This window comes from Numida meleagris, chromosome 2 (assembly GCF_002078875.1).
Source record: "Numida meleagris isolate 19003 breed g44 Domestic line chromosome 2, NumMel1.0, whole genome shotgun sequence".
In the NCBI taxonomy this organism is placed as follows: domain Eukaryota; kingdom Metazoa; phylum Chordata; class Aves; order Galliformes; family Numididae; genus Numida; species Numida meleagris.
This window is the reverse complement of record NC_034410.1, coordinates 57,009,966-57,033,303: the sequence shown is the minus strand read 5'-3', so window position 1 is coordinate 57,033,303 and position 23,338 is coordinate 57,009,966. Positions and strand designations below refer to the sequence as shown.

Below are 23,338 nucleotides of genomic sequence, written 5' to 3'. Positions count from 1 at the left end.
ACCCTGCCTGTGGCAGTGGGGCTGGAACTTGATGATGCTTGAGGTCCCTTCCAACCCAAGCCAATCTGTGGTTTAGGATGAGTGACTGAAATGGAGCTGCTCATGAAAATATGGGTTCCCTATTTATTATCTTTATTATTTTTATATACTTATTGAACATTAATTTTCTACCCTAAACAATGCACGTGATTCTTGATACTAATTTTCATGTGGCTTTGGGTCAATTTTCTTTTTAATTAACAGCTGTATTGTATTCCCACGCATCATAAGTGAGAAATCTGTCAGTTTATGTCTTAGTTGACTTGAAGCGGATTCATTATTCTCTTCAGTAGTTCTAACATTGGCAGCTATTATTGTAATAGCAGCTGGATTTTCGATAACCTATTATAGCTGGCACATGTTAGGGCAGATGGGAATTTATTATATCATTCTGCTCTTGCACACAGAAAACAGTGAATTACTTAATATCCAAATTTAAAACAGCTGGTCATTGAATATAAAGAAATCTATGACATATGTCTTTTTCCACAGGCTTTTTGTAGTAAACTTTACAAGGAAAAAATAATTGTTTTGATGTCTTATTTTTTGAATAATAGTAAACTTTATTTATCCTGCTCATTAGGAAACTACCAAATTATCTAGTAGTTCCTGTTAGAAAACAGACTCTGAATACTAAAATGGATAGTTTCTTTTTGCCATATGGCGATAGGATGAGGAACCTATGCAAGGAGGAGAAAATGTTTTGGATATTTGAACATGTGCACATCTGCAAAATGCATACATTTTTCTTTTGTGCTTAAGAGCAGAGTGTCTTCATTTGTAGTCTCTCCTCCTATGGCAGCAGCCAGCTGCCTTAAATTCTGTATAGATTTTCCCCTAAATGTCTCGGCACAAAGATGGCCAGAACTTAACATTGCTGCAGACAGCTCCAGAGCCTACAGCCAAAGTAGCTAAAATTAAATATGTGTTTGTACTACTTTAATAGCCCAAAGGGATTATTTCCATCTGATATTTGTCAAAAATGAAAAAGAAAATAGAAGTAGGACAACCTATATCTCCTTTCCCTATTCCTAGGGTCATAAATTCATCTTAGAAATTTCCTACACAAAATGTACAGGGTCTTATCAATGGACTCCAAATGGCACCTTCGTTTCTAAAATGTGACATCTACCCTGATAGTATCTTCCCTTAAACCTCTATTAAACCAGTACTTCTACAGGCTGACCTCCTGAAGAAATAAAGCCACGCCCTGAGGAATAACATGGTTATCAGTTAAGAGCTTAATAACTTGATTTCAGATATCTAAGCAAATAAACATGAAATATGGCAATTAAAAATGAAGGAAAGAAGGAAATAGATGAACCATATAATCTCTGGTTTTTGAACCTCAAAGACATCAGGGATTCCTGAATCTTTTCTCCATCAGACGAAGAACTCTGGCGCTTTCTCCCATTGAAAATTGCAGTGTTTTCCTTCCTCTGGAGGGCCAAGATTTATTTGCAGAGGTATCTCCTTCTGAAGGTGGGGATTTGTTCAGAACCCACCAAGTGCAGAATGCTATATAGAGAAGCTAGAGTTCTCAAAAACAATTTTTCTGTTAAAACTCTCTTTTTTAGAAGAATGGAACATTCTAGACTCTGAAATTGTGACTTTCGACCTCACTTCATTGTGGTTTCTTTTTCTTTGAGGTTTTCTTCAGGCAAGAATCTTAGAATTGTACTTTGGAAGCAAAGACTGGTATTCTTCTGCAGTCATTTTATATGCAATACTTGTTTTCAGACCCCCTGTACCCAACCAGGTGACTTTTATTTTTTTTAGTACATAGATCGATAACAAATTGTATAGAATATAAAACTAGAAACCCAAACCCACCAGGCTGAAAATTGAACTTGAGAAACCATATTCTGTGCCTAGAAATACCTTTATTTAAAATATATTTTGCCATGCTTTTTGTACTTAAATTTCTGCAAATTCTAGCATTCAGGAAAACGTTGTTGGGTAGTTCATAAGTCAGTAGCTCATCTACTGATATAACATGCATATATATCGTACTTATGAAAGTATCATTTGTCAACTATTCTGGAGAGCATGGATGTAAGAGAAAGGAGGATGTGCTGAATAATTCAGCAGGTAGTCCTTTACAACTTTTACTTTGAGGGTCCTTGCAGTATTCCCATGTATTTTCTGGTCAGTACCTGTGGAGGGGCTATTCTCAAAATTGGCTGATATGGAGGAGATGCTAATTTGGATGATATATTAATTTCAATATATTTGCAAAACATGGTGGGAAAAAAAAGCTTTTTTAGAAGCTGCTGCTTGGTAAATTTAATTCAGGGACCAACTTAGTCTTATATAAAAAATCTTTTAACTGGATTTTCATTGTTTCAAAATGCGTGTTGTTTTTCAAATGGTCTCAACTTTAAAGATTTGTCATAAGTTGAATTTCTGAAAGATGATTTTTTCAGTTACAAAAAGCAAGACTGCTTTAATTATCTCAGTTCTGAAACTTAATCCTGTGAAATTTACTTTTGCTTATAAAAGCAAACAATTGGAATATATTTTAAAGAACCTAAATGTCATATTCTCTAATTACTTTAATATTCAGAGACAATATGAATATATACCCATTAAAAATCCATAACCTAGTAATTTGTTTTCAAATTTCTTATTTGCTGTTATTGACCTTCTTGCATTTTCTTACCTTTCTGGTTTATAAAGCAATTGCAATATTGATCAAAGCCTTTATTAATCTTTCCCTATCATTGACCATTTGTAGACATAAGACAACAGAACAGTAAAAGCAAAATCCAGACAAATGAAAGGTTTGGAGAGGGTGGGTAAAAAAGGTATGAAAATTGAGAGGCAGGGTGAAATGCTAGATCTTTATTTCAAGAAGTAGCAAGAAACTGAGGAAAAGCTTTTAGCGTTGCAGTCTTTTTCATGTATATGTTCTGAGATAGCAGCAGGCATTAACAATTAATATTGCATTTCCGTCCACTTGAGATTGTCTCATAATTCATACTGGAAATAGCTGCTCTTTCCAATGTGATCAGAAAGCCAGCAAACTTGGGCTGCCGGAGGGGAGAGTCAAGGCCCTTTCCAGCTGAGCATTCTCTTCTTTTTTGCACTTTCTACTCCATTAGATTCAGAGGACTACTAGCAAGCCTGTCCTAGTCTCAGTTACTTTTAATGGTAATGAAAAATTGATTTTTCAGGATATGTTGGTGCCCAGTTATGAGCAATAGTAAATGAATGCCATGGAAAACAAATTGAAAATTTGGAAGTAGATTGATCACTTATATGTAAACTAAAATCTTAGCTGTCTGGCAAATAATGGATTTTTGTTGAACGTCTGAAGGAACTGAATTTACTGTCCAGCATGAGAGAAGTTGTTACCTGGTACTTGGAGACAGCTGTGTTCAGGAAGGCTGCCTGCTTCCATGTTTCCTTACAAGGAGCTAAGCCAATGAATGGTAGCTTCAGCAGCTTTCTAGCCCACCTCTTAATTTTGTTTTTAACAACCTTAGAGGATTCAACAGCGACTATCTCATTTTTCATTTGACCTGCCCTGACTTTCCTCAGTTTCACTGCAGTGGTAGCCACTGACTGGGAAGAGGTGAACATTAGTCAGTGAAGGATGGGATCCACCTGAGGGTACTGAGGGAGCTGGTAGAAGTGCTTGCTAAGCTGCTTTCTGTCATTTATCAGCAGACTTGGTCAACTGAGTGGTTAACCAGGCAGCTGGAGACTTGCTAATGTGATAGCCATCTACAAGAAGCTCTGGAAGGAGGACCAGGAACCTACAGTCCTGTCAGTCTGGTGCCCGGGAAGGTTATGGAGCAGATCATCTTGAGTGCTGTCACGCAGCACACATGGGACAAGCAAATAGTCAGGCCTAGTCAGCGTAGGTTTATGAAAGGCAAGTTCTGCTTGACTAACCTGATCTCCTTCTGTGACAAGGTGACCTACTCAGTGGGTGGGGGAAAGGCTGTGGTTGTTTGTCTAACTAGACTTCACTAAAGCTCTTGACACTGTTTTGTACGGCATTCTTCTGGAGAAACTGGCTGCTCATGGCTTGTACAGGCATATGCTTAGCTAGTTAAAAAAGTGGCTGAGTGGCTGGGTGCAAAGAGCTGTAGTCAATACAGTTAAATCCAGTTGGAGGACAGTCACAAGTGGTGTCTCCCATGGCTCAATACTGGGGCCAGTTATCTTTAATATCTTTATAAATGATCTAGATGAGGGATTGAGTGTCCCCTCAAGTTTTGCAGATGACACTAAGTTAGGTGGGAGTTAGGCAGTAGGAAGCTCTACAAAGGAATCTGGATTGATGGGTCAGTGCCAGCTTTGTGAGGTTCAACAAGGCTAAATGCTGGGTTCTGCAGTTAGGTCACAAGAACCCCATGCAATGCTTCAGGCTTGGGGAAGAGTGACTGGAAAGCTACCCTGCAGAAAAGGGCCTGGGGTACGGGTCAGTAGCTGGCTGAACATGAGCTTGACAGGTTGCCAAGAAGGCAACGCCATCCTTGTACCAGAAACAGTGTAGTCAGTAGGACTAGAGAGGTGATCGTCCCCCACTGCTCAGCACTGGTGTGGCTTTACTTAAAGTACTGTGTTCAGTTTTGGGCCCCTCACTACAAAAAGGAGATCGAGTTGCTGGAATGTGTTCAGAGAAGAGCAGTGAAGCTGGGGAAGAGATGAGAAAACAAGACTTACGAGGAGTGACTGAGGGAACTAGAGCTGTCTGGAGAAGAGGAGGTTGAGGGAAGGCCTCACCACTCTCTACAACTACAGGACAGGAGGCTGCAGTGCGGAGAGTGTTGGTCTCCTTTCTCAGGTGACAAGTGTTAGAATGTGAGGCAATGGTCTCAAAGTGCACCAGTGAAGATTTAAATTCAGTACTAAGAAGGATTTATTCATGTAAGATTTGGTTAAGCACTGGAACAGGCTGCCCAAGGAAGTGGTGGAGTTATATCCCTGGAGGTATTTAAGAAACATTTGGATGTAGTACTTAGGGACATAGTTTAGTGGTGCACTCAGCAGTGCTAGATTAACAGTTGAACTTGATGATCTTAAAGGTCTTTTCCAACTAAAATGATTCTATTATTCAGGAAGGCTGTCCTTCAGTTTTGGCTTGTACATCAGTTCTTTGCCTTTTCCTTATGAATTGCTGCTACATCGATTTTCTAGCAAAGAAACATACTGAGGGTGTTTTCTGGAGGGGGAGAAAGGAAGGTTGCTTACAAGTATTGGCCTCTTATGTATCTTTTATCTTCACTGTTCTTTATATTGTTTAATCAGTTTTCAGCCAACTCAGAGAGAGAGACTGCTAGAGCTCTTGCTGCCACAGTTTGATTATACCTCTTGCCTCTTTATAAATTGCTAATTGCCAATTTCTAGCATCATTTTTCTTGCCAAATCTATCGAGGATATTGGAGGTTTCTGGGTTGTAGGCTCTTAGTTATTCTGTTGTTTATATGCCAGGAGTGCAGCTGCTGGAAGTGCGTGGTTCTTGTTTCGCTTCTGGTTCTCATATGCCTTGTAAATTGTGACTATTGGACTCTTTCTGTGACCCTGCTGAAGGAAAACATCATTTGCTGGACTTGCTGCTCAAACTGGGATAACATGGAGCTTGCTTTAGGTGTATTCTGTTTGTTACATTAAAACTTTATTATAGGCACATCAGGGGGAAAGAAATCTTTGGGTTAACTGTAGCTCAGCTTTATTGAACAACATAAATGTATTTCAAGTTCACTTTACAGTCTTCAGCTTCTTACATGCATATATAAATAAGGAAATTATTATATTAATCTGGCTGTGTGGCTGAAAAAAACCCTTCTTTTTCTAAGTTAATTATAGCTTGAGAGAAGTCTTTGAAAATGTATATGGCATAGAAAAGTTTTAATGACAGTGATCACTAGAAATTAAGGTTTTTTTCTTAGAATCGTAAACAGTAACAAAAGCCATTTGCCTTGAAATAGTGTGACTGTAAAGTGACTCCCTCCTAGAGGCACTATTTTCTGTCTTATTAAATAGGATGCTATTTACTCTAAAGAGTATGGAAATAACAATGTAATGGGTTCTCTGAAATTAGATGAATGTTCTCATAAAACTGTTACTTACATTTTTACTTAGTCTTGTACCGACAAGATGAGTTGGGAGTAAAGTCTGTCTAGTATTTTTATGCTAGATTTTAATTAATATAAAAGGCAAGCTTTTTATTGCCATAATTTAAACTTATTTGCAGTTTTCTTCTGCAAAATCCAAATTGGAATATTCATAGAATAGGAATAAGTAATGTGCATTGAATTCCCAGTTTCTAAAGTCTAACAAGATGGTATCTATTTTCTTTTTCTTCCATCCCTTGAGGGCATGTGAGTGTTGTTCTTTGGAAGTAGTGTTGTAACATCTGTAGTGATGTTAAAATGAAGGAATTGTAAGAACCACTCGGTATTGGAAATCAGTATTCTTAAAACATCTATTTAACATTTTATGGTTTTTAAATGGTTTAATTATTGTGATACTATTATTACCCTAGTATTTTAAAACAAAACATGAAAGCACTTCTTGGTTTTTTTTTTTCTGCATAAATATTGTAGTTGCATTTCAACATCAGGATCAGAAGCAAAAGAAAATGGAAAGGTCTAATTTGTTTTTGAAATAATGATTTCAATTCATGTTTGCTTAATACCATTAATTTGATTCATTGGTTAAGTCTCGGTTTTAATATGCTCTTGCGATTTTAAGCATATCCAAATGTACATTAAGATACTTAAGTATTTGTTGTGTTAGCATATTAGTACATATATAGATCCAGGATGCATCATGCGTACACCTTAGAGTGTTCAGATGTTCAAATTCAGATGATGGCATTAAATACACTGATACACGAAAAATATTTGTTGATTTGCATGTGTACATTTTGATATTTGACATAGTATTAGGTAATAAATGAATTTTGTAAGCCATGTTATTTTGATCATATAGAATGCTATTGCACAAAAGGATTTTTGATGAAGTTGTTGGCAAGCTGATAAATACTGACTGAATTTACACTCATTTCTCGTTGCTTCCAGCATTTGAAAGAATCATTGAGGAAATAGCAGCTGGTGAATACCTTTAAAGGTTATTTTCTGGGCCCTAAATTGCTTAAACAAAGAAAACTAGAAGGTGTAAATATGCAAAACTTTTTAAATCTCTTCAGAAGTGTAGTTCTACAATTAAAACATGGTTGCATTCAAAAGACACAACTGTTCTTCTGTGGGAAAGTTTTCTGTATGCATTCATCTGTGGTCTGTGATAAGAGATTACCTAGGGGAAAGCTCAGTTGTTTTTTTTCACGTGCATCTTATATTGATCTATAAATTCCATGTACTACTTATGAGTTTGAGTCATCTCTTTATAAAGAGGATAAATTTATAGTTATAAACTCGTTATTGCATGGCAGAGTAATCACAAACATTTTAAGAGGTTTGTGCATAAAGTAGTGGCTAGAGCAAATGAAGATATATTTTTTTACAACTGAATTATTTATCTTTTGCACTTGAAATTTTTTCACCTGTGTATTTTGCTTTTCATCTTGATGAAGATCTCTCATTTTTTTTAGTAGTAGAGATTGCCACAATGCAGCTATTAGATGACCGTATAACAGGAAGACAACATTGCAAATATGGCAGTATGTAAACAGACAAGGAATGATGTACATTCATCTTAATCCATTTACCAGAAAAATGTGATTCAGGCACAAGTTTAAGCTGGAAAATAGGTTACTGTATCCAAATATCTTATGCATGGGGGAATATGAAGCCAGACTGTCTCCATTTCTTCTTAAATCAGGAGAAATTATTTATTGGCAAAACCTAAGGGACATAGAAATTAATTGTCTTCTGGCTTGCTGTGTCCAGATGCCTCGCTACTTGGCCTTGGAAGAGCTGTGATTGCTTCTGTGGTGAGATAGCCCTTCTATACAGACTTGCAGCCAGCTCTGGGCTAACAACTTTTGGACATTGCTAACCCCATGAGATTTGAATCAATGCCCTATGAAAAGCTTCTGCTCTAAAAATGAGAAGAGGTATGCTTACTCACTAAATAGTGTTGTACCAGCTTCTATGTGTATTAGATTTAAGCTGTAACTTGGAGTGGGATGGCTGTGTATCAGCAGTGATGGGGTGGAAAGAAGGAATTATGGGCATAAAGCAATTTCTACAGATTGAAGCAGTTTCAGAACTACATCTTCACAATAAAAATAAGAAATAAAGAGGTACATAAAATGTTGAACATAAGCTACGTGTGTAAGGTTCTCTTCCTTAATTCAAAATCCAGTGAACACAATAAATAAAAGTTTTAACAAATCGTGTAATTTTAGCCCTTCCAGGTCACTACAGGTTTATAACACTGTGTGTCCTGTCTGTAGAAAGAACTCTTTGTTGCCATTTGTCGTAACCTGCTTTATACTTTTGGTGAACAGGATAATTAATGCCTTACGAGAGTATTTCAGAGGGCTGTAAAAAGAGAATGTCTGAGTGTCTGGTTTTTATGTTGTCAAATTTGATACAGGGTTGGACTGATGATTGTGTTAAGACTTGCATTCATGATTGGTTTCCAACTTAAATATTCAGTGGAGTTACATGATAATGACTCACAACATGATTTTTTGCTATTGACTAAGATCATACTTTTTACAGAATGCAGAATTATTTGAAGTATTTTGAGAGTAGCAGAAACTGAAATCAGCCTTTTAACACTTTTTCCCAAAATACGTCTTTTACTTTACAGTATTAAAGTGAAGTACAGTAATGACCACATTAAGTGAGATAATCTTTTCATGTTTTCATTAATAATGAAAATAAACATTTTTCCCGTGGAAAAAAAAAACAGCTAATTCTTTAGAACAAAAAATCATTTCATTGATTTAATTAAATGTGCTTTGAAAATATGATTATGTTTATTAATCAGTAACAACTGGAGATTTTCTATTGTTGTTTTATAATGTAGCATCTGTAGGGGCTGCTCCAAGCTTCCTATCCCTTGTGCACAGTTTGCACAGAAATTAATTGTTCTGTCAACTTCCCTTGACTTGTGGCTGAGTTGGAACATCTTGCTTGCTAATTCTGTCACAAAAACTTGTTTCACATTTGCTTTATATCCTCATCTAGTACTTTTGATTAATTCTTATTGTTTTTTCAAGTTCTATCGTGAAATTTGTCCTCTAATATGCTGAGGATTTTTCTTCTAAAGAAGAATGTAATTTCTGACCCAGTGTATCTTCAGACATATTTACTTCCTGAATTTAAAGTTATATTTTTTTTTGTTTATTTTTTTGTGAAGGAAATCACTCACAGTCCCATCTCTGAAGTATTCAAGTGGCACCTTCATTTGCTCCACAGAGAGCCAAATTTGAGAGCTTTGGTAAGGAGCAACCTTCAGGTGCAGGAGCTTGTGTTCTCATTATACATCCTTCTACTAAATTTGTGAGACTTGGAAAAAGCCCAAAGAAATGTTTTAACTCCGGGAAATGGGATCTTTGTAAGTTTGATAGATACTCTCAGCCCATGATGATCCCACTGTTAGACACTACAGACTGCCTGAGGTAATGAAAAACTGAGTCTTTAACCTAAAGAGGTTTGTTCTGAAATTACTAGTCATGATTCTGGTTACATTAATCAATAATTTCTGTAGATATTCTGCTTTATAAATTCTTACTTTAAAAAGTGTCTGTAACTCCCAATCACATGAGATGAGTTTTCATAATGCTGTTGTGTAGGTGAAGCTTTGCATTCATTGATGAATATTCTCTATGTAACAAATGGAACTCTCATTTCTGTTTTTCACTTAATCCTTAGTTTTCTTCTCTGCCATATTTCTAATCGGTAACTAATTTTACTGATTACTGTCTAGAGATTGATGCCTATCATTATAGTATGATAAAAAATCTCTTCAGGATTCAGCTTGCTTTGTCCTCAGTGATCCTGATTTTCTGCTTCCTTTTGATCCCCATTTACAACAAATTTTTTGTTTTTCTTGTAGTGGGAAGGCCAGTGTCCATGCTAAGTCTAAGCCTGCCACATTAAACTCAGGCACTTGATTTCAGCTTGAGAATTTACAGTGTTATGTTGTAGTTAATCCATCTTTTTGCCTAAGAATTCTTCATGTCTCATGGATAGTCAAAAAGCTACATTTGTGTGTGACATGGCACGTGACTGACTTTCCAGGTTCCAGGTCTTCAGCAGACTGACGAGTAATGAGAAGAGTAACTATTGCATTCCAACTGATCTTCATCTTACAAAATCAAGTATATATAACCACCTCATTCCATTCTTTTGAAATATTTTTCAGATTTTTCAGTATTGGTTTACTTTAATTTTGCAGCTTACGTCTGCTCCAATAGTAACAAGTGAGTGGGGGCGTCACTGTTAGCCTTTTATATTTTTAGGGGAGTTCTATTCTGTCTATTGTATAAAATTTCATAAGTATTGTATTGCTTTTTTTTTTTCTTTGACTCCTACCAACTCTTAGGGGATTTCCTAAACTTTATTGTTTTCCACACTATACAGTTCTTGAGCAGTTGCCTTGTTCTGCTGGTTCTTGTTTCATTTTCGGTAGTATTCATGCTGCCTAATGTTCTAACTGTGGAAGTCTCAGGAGCTGTCTGGGTTCTTCATGTGCCAGGTCTTCTTATCAGTGCCTTTTTCAAGACACAAGAAAATCTGTTTACCCCTCATCTTCAGATATTATTGCTGTGCTCTGAATCAAGTCGGTATACCCAACAGATAGTTATGCTCTTTCTTATCAAATTGCACATATTCATTCAATGACATTGAAGAGTGGTGAAGAGAGAGGAGGGTCTTTTCATCTTTGCCTAGCAGCTAGCATCTAATCCTCTGGGCTACTCAGAAACTTGCATCTCCAGCTGCTAACTTGAGGTAAAAAGCAAGTTCATTTGTGTTAGTCGGTCTTGATCTAGGATGCATCATCTTCACTGCTTTACTGCTCCCTCTCACGCCCCTCCCCTCCTTTGTTTTTTTCCTCTTGGAAAAGGGTTTTGCCTTTTCTTTCAGAGACTTCACCAGTGTTTCTGAAACTGACCAGCTGGCCATGTTTCAAGGGATGCAAATGCACCAGGAAAGCTGATGTAGTATCACCTAGCTTCAAGATCAGTTTTGATCCTTTATAGCTAAATTAGGATGACTTTTGAGAAAAGTACCTATTTCTAGGATATGGCAATGTGTTGAACCCTCTAGGACTATAAAAAGATTTTTATTGTTGTTACTGTAGATTTTCTTGCTGATTTAGAATATAAGCCAGCAAACAAAATCTAAAAAAAAAATATTTTTACTTATTGGTGTTACATTTATTCATCTTGAGTACAATCTTAAGAAGTGCTTCAGTTTAACCTTTCTCCATCTTAACAGTCATCACTGAGAATTTAAAAAAAAAAAAGCTCCACTGTTTCTTAAATCAGTGAAGATACTTCTTATTACTTATCTATACTTTTGTTATTCTTCCAACCGATTGTCTGAACTGTGCTTGCTAATAAGTTTAATACTTGCTGCATATTTCTTTTTAATTCAGATTGCTATCAGAACATGTCAGGACTTAAATGAGAGAGTGGTCTCCAGACAGTATTTGTTGCATGCTATCACTCCAGTGATGCTCGCTGACTGACTTCTTCCATGATATCATTCTAATTAGTTTTTACATGAATGAATAATTCTTTGCACACACTTACCTTGGAAAATTTGCTAAATAATTTCTTGAAAGTTATTGTTGCAAGATAGATTCTCTGTTTCCCAGTGATCCAAGTTATATTGCATTGTGTTCTTTGGGAACATAATTTGCATTACCTTATCACACCTTCATTAGTAAAGCACACTGGATATCTTTGAAGTTAAGCTCATGGGTTTTGACTTAATGAGAAAATAGCATTGTTTCTGATTCTGAAGTGTTATCTCTGAAATTTTAATTCCAGAGCTATGTACAGCTATGTTTCAAGCACATCACAAAGCTCATGTCTCACTTTGTTCTGGAAATTTAAGACCAGATTGTCACCTTTGCCAGAGTAGCATGAAGTAAAACTGAAAAACACTGAGGTTACGCAGTAGAAGTTTTGAATCTTTATGTGGGCGGTGAGGGTGTATATGTGGGATTTTGAGCCAAGTATGACACTTACAGTACTGAAAAATGTATTTATTGTTATTCAAATTTGCTTTTTATGCTGCTCACAGAAGTAGTAATGCCCTACACAACCTTTTTCTATATGATCATATGAAAATAATTGCTTTTTAAGGAAGAACTGCTAGAGCATGACAGTAAAAAATGTTAATCTACTAGATCTTCCTTTTATAAGGCCATAAATCTTAAGTCTGTCCAGAAGCATTGCCCCCTACATCCTCTTTGTAGATGTTAGTCCTGAAAAATAACTGGGACTCAGGTCTGCAATTATGAACACCTCTGTGCAGGAACACAGAATTATAGCCATCGTACTATTGCTATCCAAAATGCTGTTCTGCTTTGATATTTTTCTATTATTTGTTTACTTTCAAAAGCCTTCATCTCAAACATTATACACCACCGATGTTTGTTCCCATATTCAGACACTTGAAGCCTGTCATCTTCAGAGGTGGTAATGTTATACACTTGTAAGTTGATGATAGCATCCCTGAAAACCAGACTGCTAGCATTTTTTTGTGGGATACTGCCTCTGAAAACTTGAGAACACTTAGCAGTGCACAGTAACTACTGTCTGGTGTAAAACTGCTCAGCTTTTTAGTTAGAGTACGTGAATTGTGTTCTAAATGTATTTAACTACCCTGCCTCTCTGTTAAATCTGGGGTTCTGGTATTTAGTTTTAACAACATATTTTCTAAGTATTTTCTTGGTAAGTATGTAGCAAATAAGGAACTGTGTTTTGTGTGATTGGTGTGGTATAAATTGTATTTTATTAGGTACTTTGAACATGGAGTGGAATAGTGTGTTAAATTTAGTGCACGTTGTGCATGAGTTAACTGCTGTTCTCTTCGCAGTCTTGATCCTTCCAATATAGATATTTGCAAGTGGAAAACACTTTATGTAATGATTTCTCACAAAGTAATAGGCAGAAAAATATCCAGCCAAATTGTTTGTGTAGCTTGTGATGTGGGAATTATGTCTTTCTAAATCTGTCAGCTGTTTTCAGTAACTCTTTTGAGCTGAGTATATTTTCCTCAAAATCTGTGTTGCTTTAATGTTTGTCTTGCTGGGCGCCATTCTTCTATCTTTCACTGTACTGCAGAAGTTCTTAATATAAATGATCTTGAAATGAAATTTTGGAATAAAACATTGACCCAAGAGCAATTCTAGTTCTTAATTTTCTTCCTTTGTCCATTGGTGATTCTGCTTAAGATGAAGATTTGAAATTCTGTTCTTCTTCTGTTCCCCTCCTCCCCATGTTGCTGATTTTAGCCTGTCTTGGAAACCTGCTTGAGATTTTGGTGGGTGTTCTGGGTTACTTATTTTGTAAGACTCCACCTATCCCACTGCATCTTGCAAAAAGTGTCTCACTTTCATCAGATGCATTCCTTAGGGGGAAGTAGTTTAATAAGGAGAGGGCTGTTGCTTCCCATTTACTTAATACCCAGCTAAAGTCACCTGCACAGTCTTTTTTCAGACAGTCTGTGCTCAGCTTTATTCTTGTGATGACATGTTCATCAGTCTTTTTTAATGACAGTTAACGTGTGTTTTATTTTTAATTTCGCTTTGATAATAGCTCAGAAAGAGGCAAAAGCTGATATAGATTTAAAGATAATGTGGATATGCTGATAATCCCAGGCTTCTCACGTGAAGCAGTCAGAATGAGACTCACCATGATGTCTGTATTGCAGTAGAGGAGAAAATTTATTTTGTCCATGTTCTGTTTGGCGGTTTCTGTTTTTCCATGCTACCTAGCAGTAGTCCGAGTCCTGTTTTCCTGAATTTTAACACTGTTCATACGAGAAAGGGATTTCAACCAGTCTGCTGTCTGTGGTGCAGAGTCTGGTCTCAAAGTATATTTTGAAACATGACAGTGTGTATTAATGAAGTTTGGGGGTGTTATATTTCTCTAGATAGGAAATACTGATTCTTTACTTACATTTGTCTTACAATTAAACAACTCTTACTGAGGCTTCTCTCCTTTCCCTCGCCTCCTATAATTTCCATTACCTTTTGCTACCTGCGTACTAGAAAAAAAATGAACCTACACCTGAAAGAAAAACGAGAACGGCAGCACGTTTGTCTTAATTTTACAAATACTTTCAGAGATTTTTATCTTCTCATGCCTGTATTGCTGAATGCTGTCAACACCTCTGTCAAAAATGTTACCATGCGAAATGATATCGTGAAGACTAACGGAGATATCAGAAGTACAAGGGATCTGTCACACAAAGGAAATTAAGGACTCTTCAGACTGGAAAAGCAGTGCAACAAGAAGGACTAGAACAGAAGTCAATAAAATCATGAGTAAGTGTTGAGAAAGTGAATAGAATTATTGCTTGTCTTTCCCAGTCTAAGCATTCGGAGGCATCAAATAGGTTTAGCAAGTGGCAGGCTCAGAGCAAACAAGCTTTTTTTCTGACAGTAAGCTTGTATGAGCTGGAGGGCTTGGGATTCAAGGGCAGACTGGACGAGTTAGTGGAGGAACAGTCCATCACAGTCTGCTGGTTATAAAACCACCTGACAAAATCCCATTGTTGGAAGGAGGAAGGGATTCTGGGGGACCATACATTTTGCACACTTCCCTGGGCTTCTGCTGGTGGCCATTGCTATTACCAGATGCCTGGGCTTAGGTGGACTTTTGATCTGATCTACCTTATCTTCAAAGTCCCTGAACCATTACTAGATAATAGATTATAGTGGGAGGAAAAAGAGTTCAGAAGGATTTTTCTTCTTTAATTAGCATTTGTTAGTGGAGCACAGCTTGCAGGTTTTTTTCATTGGATTTAATCATGCCAAAAAGGCATGTTAATCATTTTGGTTTCTGTGCCTGATTTCTATGTCAGAATGAAGAGCTAAATGACTGTCACTGAAGGAGACATGGATGGGTCCTCAGAGCCCAAGACATTCAGTATTGGTGATAAGTATTGTGTCAGACAGAGAAAAAATTTATAATGTTCTCAGCTAGTCATGACTGAGATCCTATTATTTCTGGCCATGCCTGACAGCTCTTATGTTAAACAGTGAAGAGCCATAGGAAGTTAGTGCAGCAAGCATTAAGTACATTCCCCAAAACAGGTCCCTGGTGCAACCCTCAGTAAATTCAAACTTTATTTTTAGTAATGACCTTTAGTAATGTGAGCCTTGATCCACTGAGATGCTGTTCACTTTCGATGCAACTCTAAATCCCTTTTTTACGCATTTTAAATCAACACATGCTTATTCTGAATTTATGCATGTGGATAGATGGAGAGATGTAATTTAAACACATCTGTTCAAATATGCATTTCAGATCAACTTGGTGCCGGTTCTCATAATACGGCTGAGTTTTTGACGGGTATTATATCCCTAAAGTACACAGCAGATGGTATTTATTAGAGTTTGAATGGAAATGAACTTTAAGGATGTTGAGCTTTTTGTCTTGCGTCGTTCATTTTTTTTTTATCATAAAACAATGATGATCTGAAGTTATAAATCTGTACTGGAGTTATGTAAAATGTTTCATTTTATGGGAAGGGTAAAACACCCTATAGCTGAATAAAGTTTGTCCAACTCTTAACTGTGATGTGGGCTTGGGGTAATTTTTGTTTTGTTTATGTGTGGGTTTTTTTGTGTGTGACAAAATTGATAATGGGAAGTATTACAGTATTTCTTATGAAATATTTTGACTGCATCTAATAGGAACACTAGCAGCCCTCACTGTAATTGTTTAAAGAGAGTAGGGAGTACTCCTTCATCCTCAGCCAGTGAGCCATGTCAGTTAAGAAATATATTTTATCCAGGTCAGTATTCCCCAGCACTAAGGACAGACCGAATCCCACCTCACATGGGATCCTCCCTACCTTCTGAGGTTCGTTTCTGGAAATGAGGTCTCCTGGTTGTCTCATGGTGTCATTCAGCCCAGTTTCTGAACAAGCTCTTTTGGGGCATGAGGAGGGCTTCGTAAAGAACAGTGATAGAAAATACTAATTCTTGCTCTCAGTCTATATTGATTGCAGATACTGTTGTGCAGCCTTTCCAAGGCTGATGGATGCAAGTTTTGATGCACTAGCATCAAAACTGTTAATGGCTCCACAGTTTAAAAAACACCTTGTAAGCTGCATTTGCAAATGAGTTTGAAGTTGTTGCAGATCACAGAGCTCAGCTGCAACATTTCCCCCCGTGGAAATCCCTTCCAGTGCTTTGTAAAATGTAGAATACAAAAACCAGATTGCACACAGTGGTTCTCTAGTTGTAAGGCTGGGCTTAGTATGCAGTTTCTGCTACTCTGGAAATCTGAAGTGTCTCATTATGAACCACTTCTGAATTATGTGGTAGAATTTGTGGTCTTCCCAATTATTTTCCTGTGTGTATATTTGCATATATAGTCTTCTTCAGGAAAGTCTGCAGGTATAGATTGAGGTTTGCTCTGGGGTCATGTCTAGGCTTTGTTTTCACTGTTTGTTGTTGTTTTTTGTTCCTTTTTTTTTTTTTAATAGAAGAAAAAAAAGTCACACTATAAATACAATATGGCATTACAGTTTCTTTGTCTGCTTTGTTGTGTCTGAGACATCATCCAGGCATGGATCCAAGCTGTGAAAGCAGTAATAAGAAAAAAATCTTAAGATTATGCATTTTACATACATATACATCATATAACTTACTTGAAACAATAAATATTAGCCAATGTTTATTGTTGTGTGAAAGTAGACTAGTGAGTCTACTTGTAAATGAACCCTTTATAGACTTCTACTAACAGTAACAACAAAAAAAATATCTTCTCTGTGATGCATGCAAACTATGAGGTGAAGGAAAACTGGTTTGTTAGGCAGCCTAGAATTGTGTTAGATGGTAACAGAGAACATTTTAAAATATTTGAGATAATTTAATTGCTTTGCTGTTGAAACTCGTACATGAATGAAAGATGCTAGCAGGTGCCCTGCCAGGGTGGAATCTCATGCTACTGTATTTGATAGAAATATGCACACTGTAAACAGGTCGAAATTTGCTAAAAGTGATAAAACAGAAGGTCTGGATAACTAATTTGTAACCCAGTTTAAAAATAATGATGTTTAAGCATGATATTTTATTGAATGAATTTCTGTTTTTTTTCTTGCACTAGCAAGAAAATAATAGCAGTTTTCTGCTTTAGAGAGTGAGTCCACAGATTTCACCCATTCCCCTCAGTACGTGATTGTGTTTGACGCCACTAGATGTAGTATGCGTTTTTTTTCCAATATACATTTATTACACAATTCATAAAAATTCCATCAAAATGTGGTAAATTCCTATTTTCAGTGGTCCAAGTCTAGGACAGTTTTATATAAGCAAATGTAAGGTGTTTTAAACTTAAACAATGCTTGAAGTCAAAGATATTGATACTAAATACAGAAGAGCAGAAACAGCTACTACTTCTATACTATGTATGTTTTTTTAATTGAAGTCTTACTCCCTAGCCATGTTCAGTGCAATGTCTTGCCATCTCTGTGTTCTTTTATACTGTGCTGTAATTATATTGCAGTCTGAAATATACGCCCTGTCTTGCCATTTTTACTTTTATTGCTTAATTTTATAGTAGTGTTTTTAAAATATTAAAAAGAAGTGATATTCTGATCTCCCCTACTGTTTGGCCTGATTATTTCTGTGATGGCATTACGTGTTTAGAGCAATTGACGTGACAATTTAAAAGAGCTCATCTTTTCTCAAAAGGTTTTTGACTTGTACACTATTTACTAGTTTTAAAAGCACATGGAAAGGATTAGTAAGAAAAACATTGTCAGTGGATATCCATTTCTTAGAAGTCTGTACATCCTTGGCATAATTTATGGTAAATCTTAAAAAGATGGAAATGCCTTTGCTTCAGAAATTATGTTCAGGTTTATTCCCCAAGCTCCAGATGCTTAAATGAGGTGTACCCTGGGCTGTGCTGGATTCATAGTCCATGGGAAGAGAAAGATAGAGAGAAGTACAGGAGGGTCTCAGATCTGAGGTAGGCTTTCTGAAAGTGTGGAGAGCTCTCCATGGCTTAATTCACAGGTTAATCTTTGTGGAGTCAAGGGAGAGATAGGGCGAGATTTCATCTTATTCCTAGACTTTGACAGAGGCAGTGCTTCCACCTGAGTAGCCTGTTTCCTTTCTGCTTCAGCTCATAGGACTCCTCAGTGGGCAGTACAAGTCAGTCAGAAATCCCACAAGGTTGGTTCTTTATCCCACAAGACTGGCTTTTTAGAGGAAAAAAAGAAAATGGGGAAAGAAAGGCCTGGAGGACCATGCAGTCTCGAGGAAGATGCAGCTGCTACCTTCAGCTCCAACTCAGTATGGCATGTTGAGATGCCTGTTAAGTTCTGTAAATATGCTTCAAAGACCAACTCTCAGTCAGCTTTAAATCATTTAACTTAAATTTATTATCTGGATTTCATTTTCAGGTTTCCTAAAGGGACATATGCTGCATAAAGGTTCTTCTTCAGAGGAGACTGGGTTTATGTTGTGTAAGAATTCAGCTTTTTCTTTCTAATGTTTTTTTTTTAGTGTGAAGTTCTAATCTAAGAATTGAGCAGTTTCTAGGTCATCACATTTTTGGTTTTGATTTAAGTTACTCTAGACTTCCCAGGCAGTTCTTACACCTTTCTCTAAGAATGTGTTATTTTGAATTTATTCACAGAGCTACTTATTCTGTTCCAGTATTTTGTTATGGTGGGAGGGCTGGAGGATCTTGGTTAAGAACCAGTTGGTGGCTTTGCGTCATGGCTGGATTTCAGTGTTAATTACTGCAAGGAGAATGGGAAAAAATATGCAATCATGCAAAAGAATTTCAGGTGGTCACTTGAGGAGGTGATTTCCTAAATCAGTCTACCAGGGATTTTGTTTCACATTTTATTCCCAGCTCACATTCCATCAAGAGTTCTCTGACTTTCCTCTGTTGGTGAATTCATTTGTGGTAACTCACTGTAATAGCTGCTGTACTTCTGTTACTGCTAGTCCAGTTTCTATTTTCTGTAACAGCAGCAGCCAAGTCCCCTGAACAGAAATGAGCAGGAAGCTCGTCACAATGAAGGTTAGTCTGCACTGCCTGCTGGTTGACAATGTGCAACAGAGGTACCTCAGCAAGCAGAGCTTCAGGACATGCAGAAATGTAGTAGCACACAGCTTGCCTGAACCATGTTTATTCTTCGGGACTTACTTGGAGCTTCCCTCGTATGCCTGTGAACTGTGAGGAAGCCACTCTCATGGCAGCAGTAACATAGATTGTGTTCATAGACTGTGATCCCAGGCATCAGTCTCTCATTTGGGAGGTAGAACACATTTTTTCTCTGACCCAGGAGGAGTGCTTGGCTTGGTTTCAGATAGAGGGTAAAATGTATTTCTCTGTCATTTCAAACACATTCATTTCTCCTTTCTGAGAGGCTTTGGGCATATGACCTCTTAGCACTTGTTTGTGATTGTTTTGAAGTGTGCTGGACCATACAGCTCCACAATAAAATGGGCTGTACTGTAAGGTGAATTTCTTGCTCATTTTTGGATAGTTAGAATGCTGCTCAGAATGATGGTGATTGTATGGCTCATCCTGTTTAGGATGATAGAACATAACTTTCCTTGTGCTAATGGAAGGGATTTGCCTATGTGGAGGGACAAAAATGAAAGAATATGGTGAGGAACCCTGACCATGAGGACTGTATTATCTTATAGATGGTATTAATTATTGCTCAAATTCAGGTTTTTTTTTCTGGAATACCATAATTTTATTGTAAAATGTTCTGAGAGTCAACTTTCGACACTTTTCTTCTCACTTTCCCAAGCTGAATGGAGACAATAGTATGTCTTCAGTGTAGCGATCAGAAGGACAAACATGATGGAAAAGGCATTACAAAAGAGGTGGAAGGACCGGTATGACTTCCTTTTTAGCAAGGTGCTACAAAGGAAGGGAAGTAGATCACTCACCCCTATCAGTAGATTCTGCGTTCTCAGGAAAAAGCTCCACCAAGGAGGGATCTCCAGAAAGAGATCCTTCCTTGGGGGAGTCAGCCCTTAAATGAGGTCTAAGAGGGGTGCAGCCTGGCTCCACCCCTTCTGGTCACACAGGGGAATTGCTTTCACCTGTGCTCCCAGGGCTGACTGGGTCTCTCCTCTAGGTGTTCAATCAGTGGTTCAGGCCATGACTCAGCAGTTCCCATACACTTCAGAGAAAAAGTTTTGCAAGACTTCTGATTGCTAGTTAAAATGATTATACACATTCTTTCTAGGCACTGGTCAGGATTATGAGGGGGTTTTATAGGACTGGTGAAGTTTAAGTATTCTTTTCTCAAAAATACTGAAACACACTGACTACCTCCGTCATCAAGGCTCTAAAGAGCATCTAGCCTTCTGTAGATTTAAAGCATTATGCTTTTTTTGTAGGAAAAAAAAATGAAACAATTTATGTTTCTTAAGAATCACTGTATTCTTGATTCACTATATGGTGTAGCATGGAGCTTCTCTACTGACCTTAGGAAAAAAAGTGTGCTGTGAGTGGATTTTTTGAGACTTACTGTAGATGTATTTGTTTAGTAAATGGCACAAAATGCTTGTTGGAGATGTTCAGCTATTTTTTCTTTGTTTACTTCAGGGTAACTGCATTTCATTTTTTAAAAAAATAAGATTTACTGTGACACAACAGATTTATTCTTTTGTAATTTTACATTGCATTTCACATCTGGGACAAATCTTCAAAAATCTTCTCAGTCTATGCAGTAAAGAACTTTGTGCTGCTTTGTTCCAGACTGTCAGAGCAGAGGTTGCCTTAATTTTCAAATGTGTATCTGTCTTATATTTTTCTACAGTATGTTTTTCTTAATCATGTATTTCATTAAGAAATTATGCTTTGTATGGAGCTAATTCCACTCATTTTTGTCCATTAGTGCTTAGAGAAAGGCTAAGAGCATGATTTTTGTCAGTAACTGGAATTTATTCTGAGTGAAATCTCATATATCTTCCCCCTCCACTGAAGACTTCTTTTTGAACAGTATAATCAACAGTGGTATAAAAATGTGCAATACAGTGTTGTATTTGGGGCAGCCATAGTGGATTGAACTGTAATTAATTGCCGTTGCTGAGTATACCATGGCCCTTATTCTCTTTTCAAACCCTAACTTTTCTTTGTGTGTAATAATTCCATCCAGAAAGAAATCTAATTACTAAGATAATTAACACCTTATCACCAAATGGAGTTCAGACATTTGTACCGTTTATGAATTTTTAGAATATGTAATTTCCTTTTAACTGAGTGACAACTGGTGTTATGGAGAAAAATAGCATATTTTATTGTATCTAGCTTGATTGGACCTTATAATTCATGTTGCTATAGAAACAACCAAACCTTTATAAAGGATGGTATTACTACTACCATTGGTAATAAATGCTTTGACTGCTTCTGATAGTGTCATTAAAACGATTAAAATAACTTCATTATAATGGTTTTGTCAAATGAGTGAATGTTCTGTGCATGTTCTGAGAAATGGCAGCTGATGTTATGTGATAGTGATTTATGAAGTAATGTACTTTTTTCTTCCATAAGCTTACTGTTACTGCACAAAACATTTGTAACATTTATAAAATCACGTTGTAGAACCTTTTATCTTGCACTGTGTCAGCCTTAAGAATCCTATGAGGATTGAAGCAGTTTAACCAACAGTTTGGGAATTTTTGCTGTTCTGTGTAATTTTCAGTTTGTTTCCCACTTACGGTTATTGGAGTAACTCCTTGAAAGTGTCTGGTATTTTACAGGTTTTGGTTTGACATTCAAATTCAATGTCTAACTTAAATCTCAAAAAATTGAGTGTGAATTCATGAACTCAGAAAGGAACTGAATTTGGTTTGTTTCTTTTGCGAGCGTTTTTCATAAGGAAAAAATGAAAGAAGATTCTAACAAGACATTGTCTACTAAATTCCAGTGGAGTTAACTATATATGCTGGCAAATGTAAAATGAGGCCAAGACTTCTACTTCAGTATAAACTCATTGCCAATACCTATATACAAATTATTCTCTTTTGTTCTGTTAAGTTTAAATAGTCACAAAAGATATTTACCACCATATACTGTTTGTGTTAAAAACGTTGGGATGAATATAACTGTGCATGTTCTAATATTGCGCCTAATCAAATTACTAAGAAAAATACTCTCCTCTTCCCCTTTCTTGGGTCTTTTATCAACAGATTCTCCTGTTGCAGTAGACCTCACTGTTGCAGGAAGTTTTTCTTTTGGTTATGCCAGTTCAAGTTTCTCTGCCCACTGTAACCACAGCATTGTTTTTTCTGTGGTGATACACTGTAATAAGATACCTCTAAGAAAATAGGTCTCAGATGTTCCCTTGCTATAGCCTACCTAAGTATTGTGGAGTTATTTAGATTGGAAGGGATCTCTAGAAAGCATCTCATCTATTCCCCCTACTTGAAACAAGACCAACTTTAAGTCAGATACTACCAGTATCTGTATGGGGTGCTTACCTTTCCTCGTAAATTATATTTTCTTCACTTTATCATTATTACTGTCCAGAAACCAACTCTTCTGGAACCACAACCTTGTCTGTGTCAGTAGGGAGCACTGTGAGCGCTATCATTTCTACCTCTCAGCAGAAGAGGTTTGTCATTATTCCCACTTTAAAAACAAGCTGGCTGAGATGCAAAGTAGTGCAGAGGTTTCCCAGCTTCTCATAAGGCAATGGTCATCCAGCTGGCTATCATCACATTTGGAAAACTGCATCGATATCTCCAGGGTCCCATACAGTGCTCTGTAAATACCATGCAGTAATCTCTTGGTTGAAGAACTCATTTTTCTGGGCCATGTGCTTAAGGGTTCTGTGTCTTCAGTCCAAGTGCAACAGTTAGGAACTGTTGAACTTGGTAAACAGGAGAGCTCAGTGGCTGCGAGCTCAAGTATTTTGTTTTCCTTTTAGTTCAAAGAATAGTTGACTTTTATGGAGCGCTGAGTTAGAAATTAAATTGTGACTAAAAGATGCGTTATTGGCATCTTTTGTTTGCAATTTCTAGGCTCCATGAGATGCCAGTCCCCTTTTCTGGATATCCTGATCTCTTTTGAAAGCAGTGTTAAAAATTTTAGTGGCTAAGTCACACAAGTTACAAATTAAGTAATCAGACTTAAAGAAATCTGTGATCACCTAGAATTTCTGATGAAGGAAGAGTTAGTCTAAGTGTTTTC

The 23,338-nt window shown here is 36.9% G+C and overlaps 1 protein-coding gene across 4 annotated transcripts in view; it reads left to right on the top strand.

The window, feature by feature from the left end:
• The window catches only part of CDKAL1 (CDK5 regulatory subunit associated protein 1 like 1), a 390,780-nt gene that overhangs the window by 262,753 nt on the left and 104,689 nt on the right, over positions 1 to 23,338 (top strand). The window lies entirely within an intron of this gene.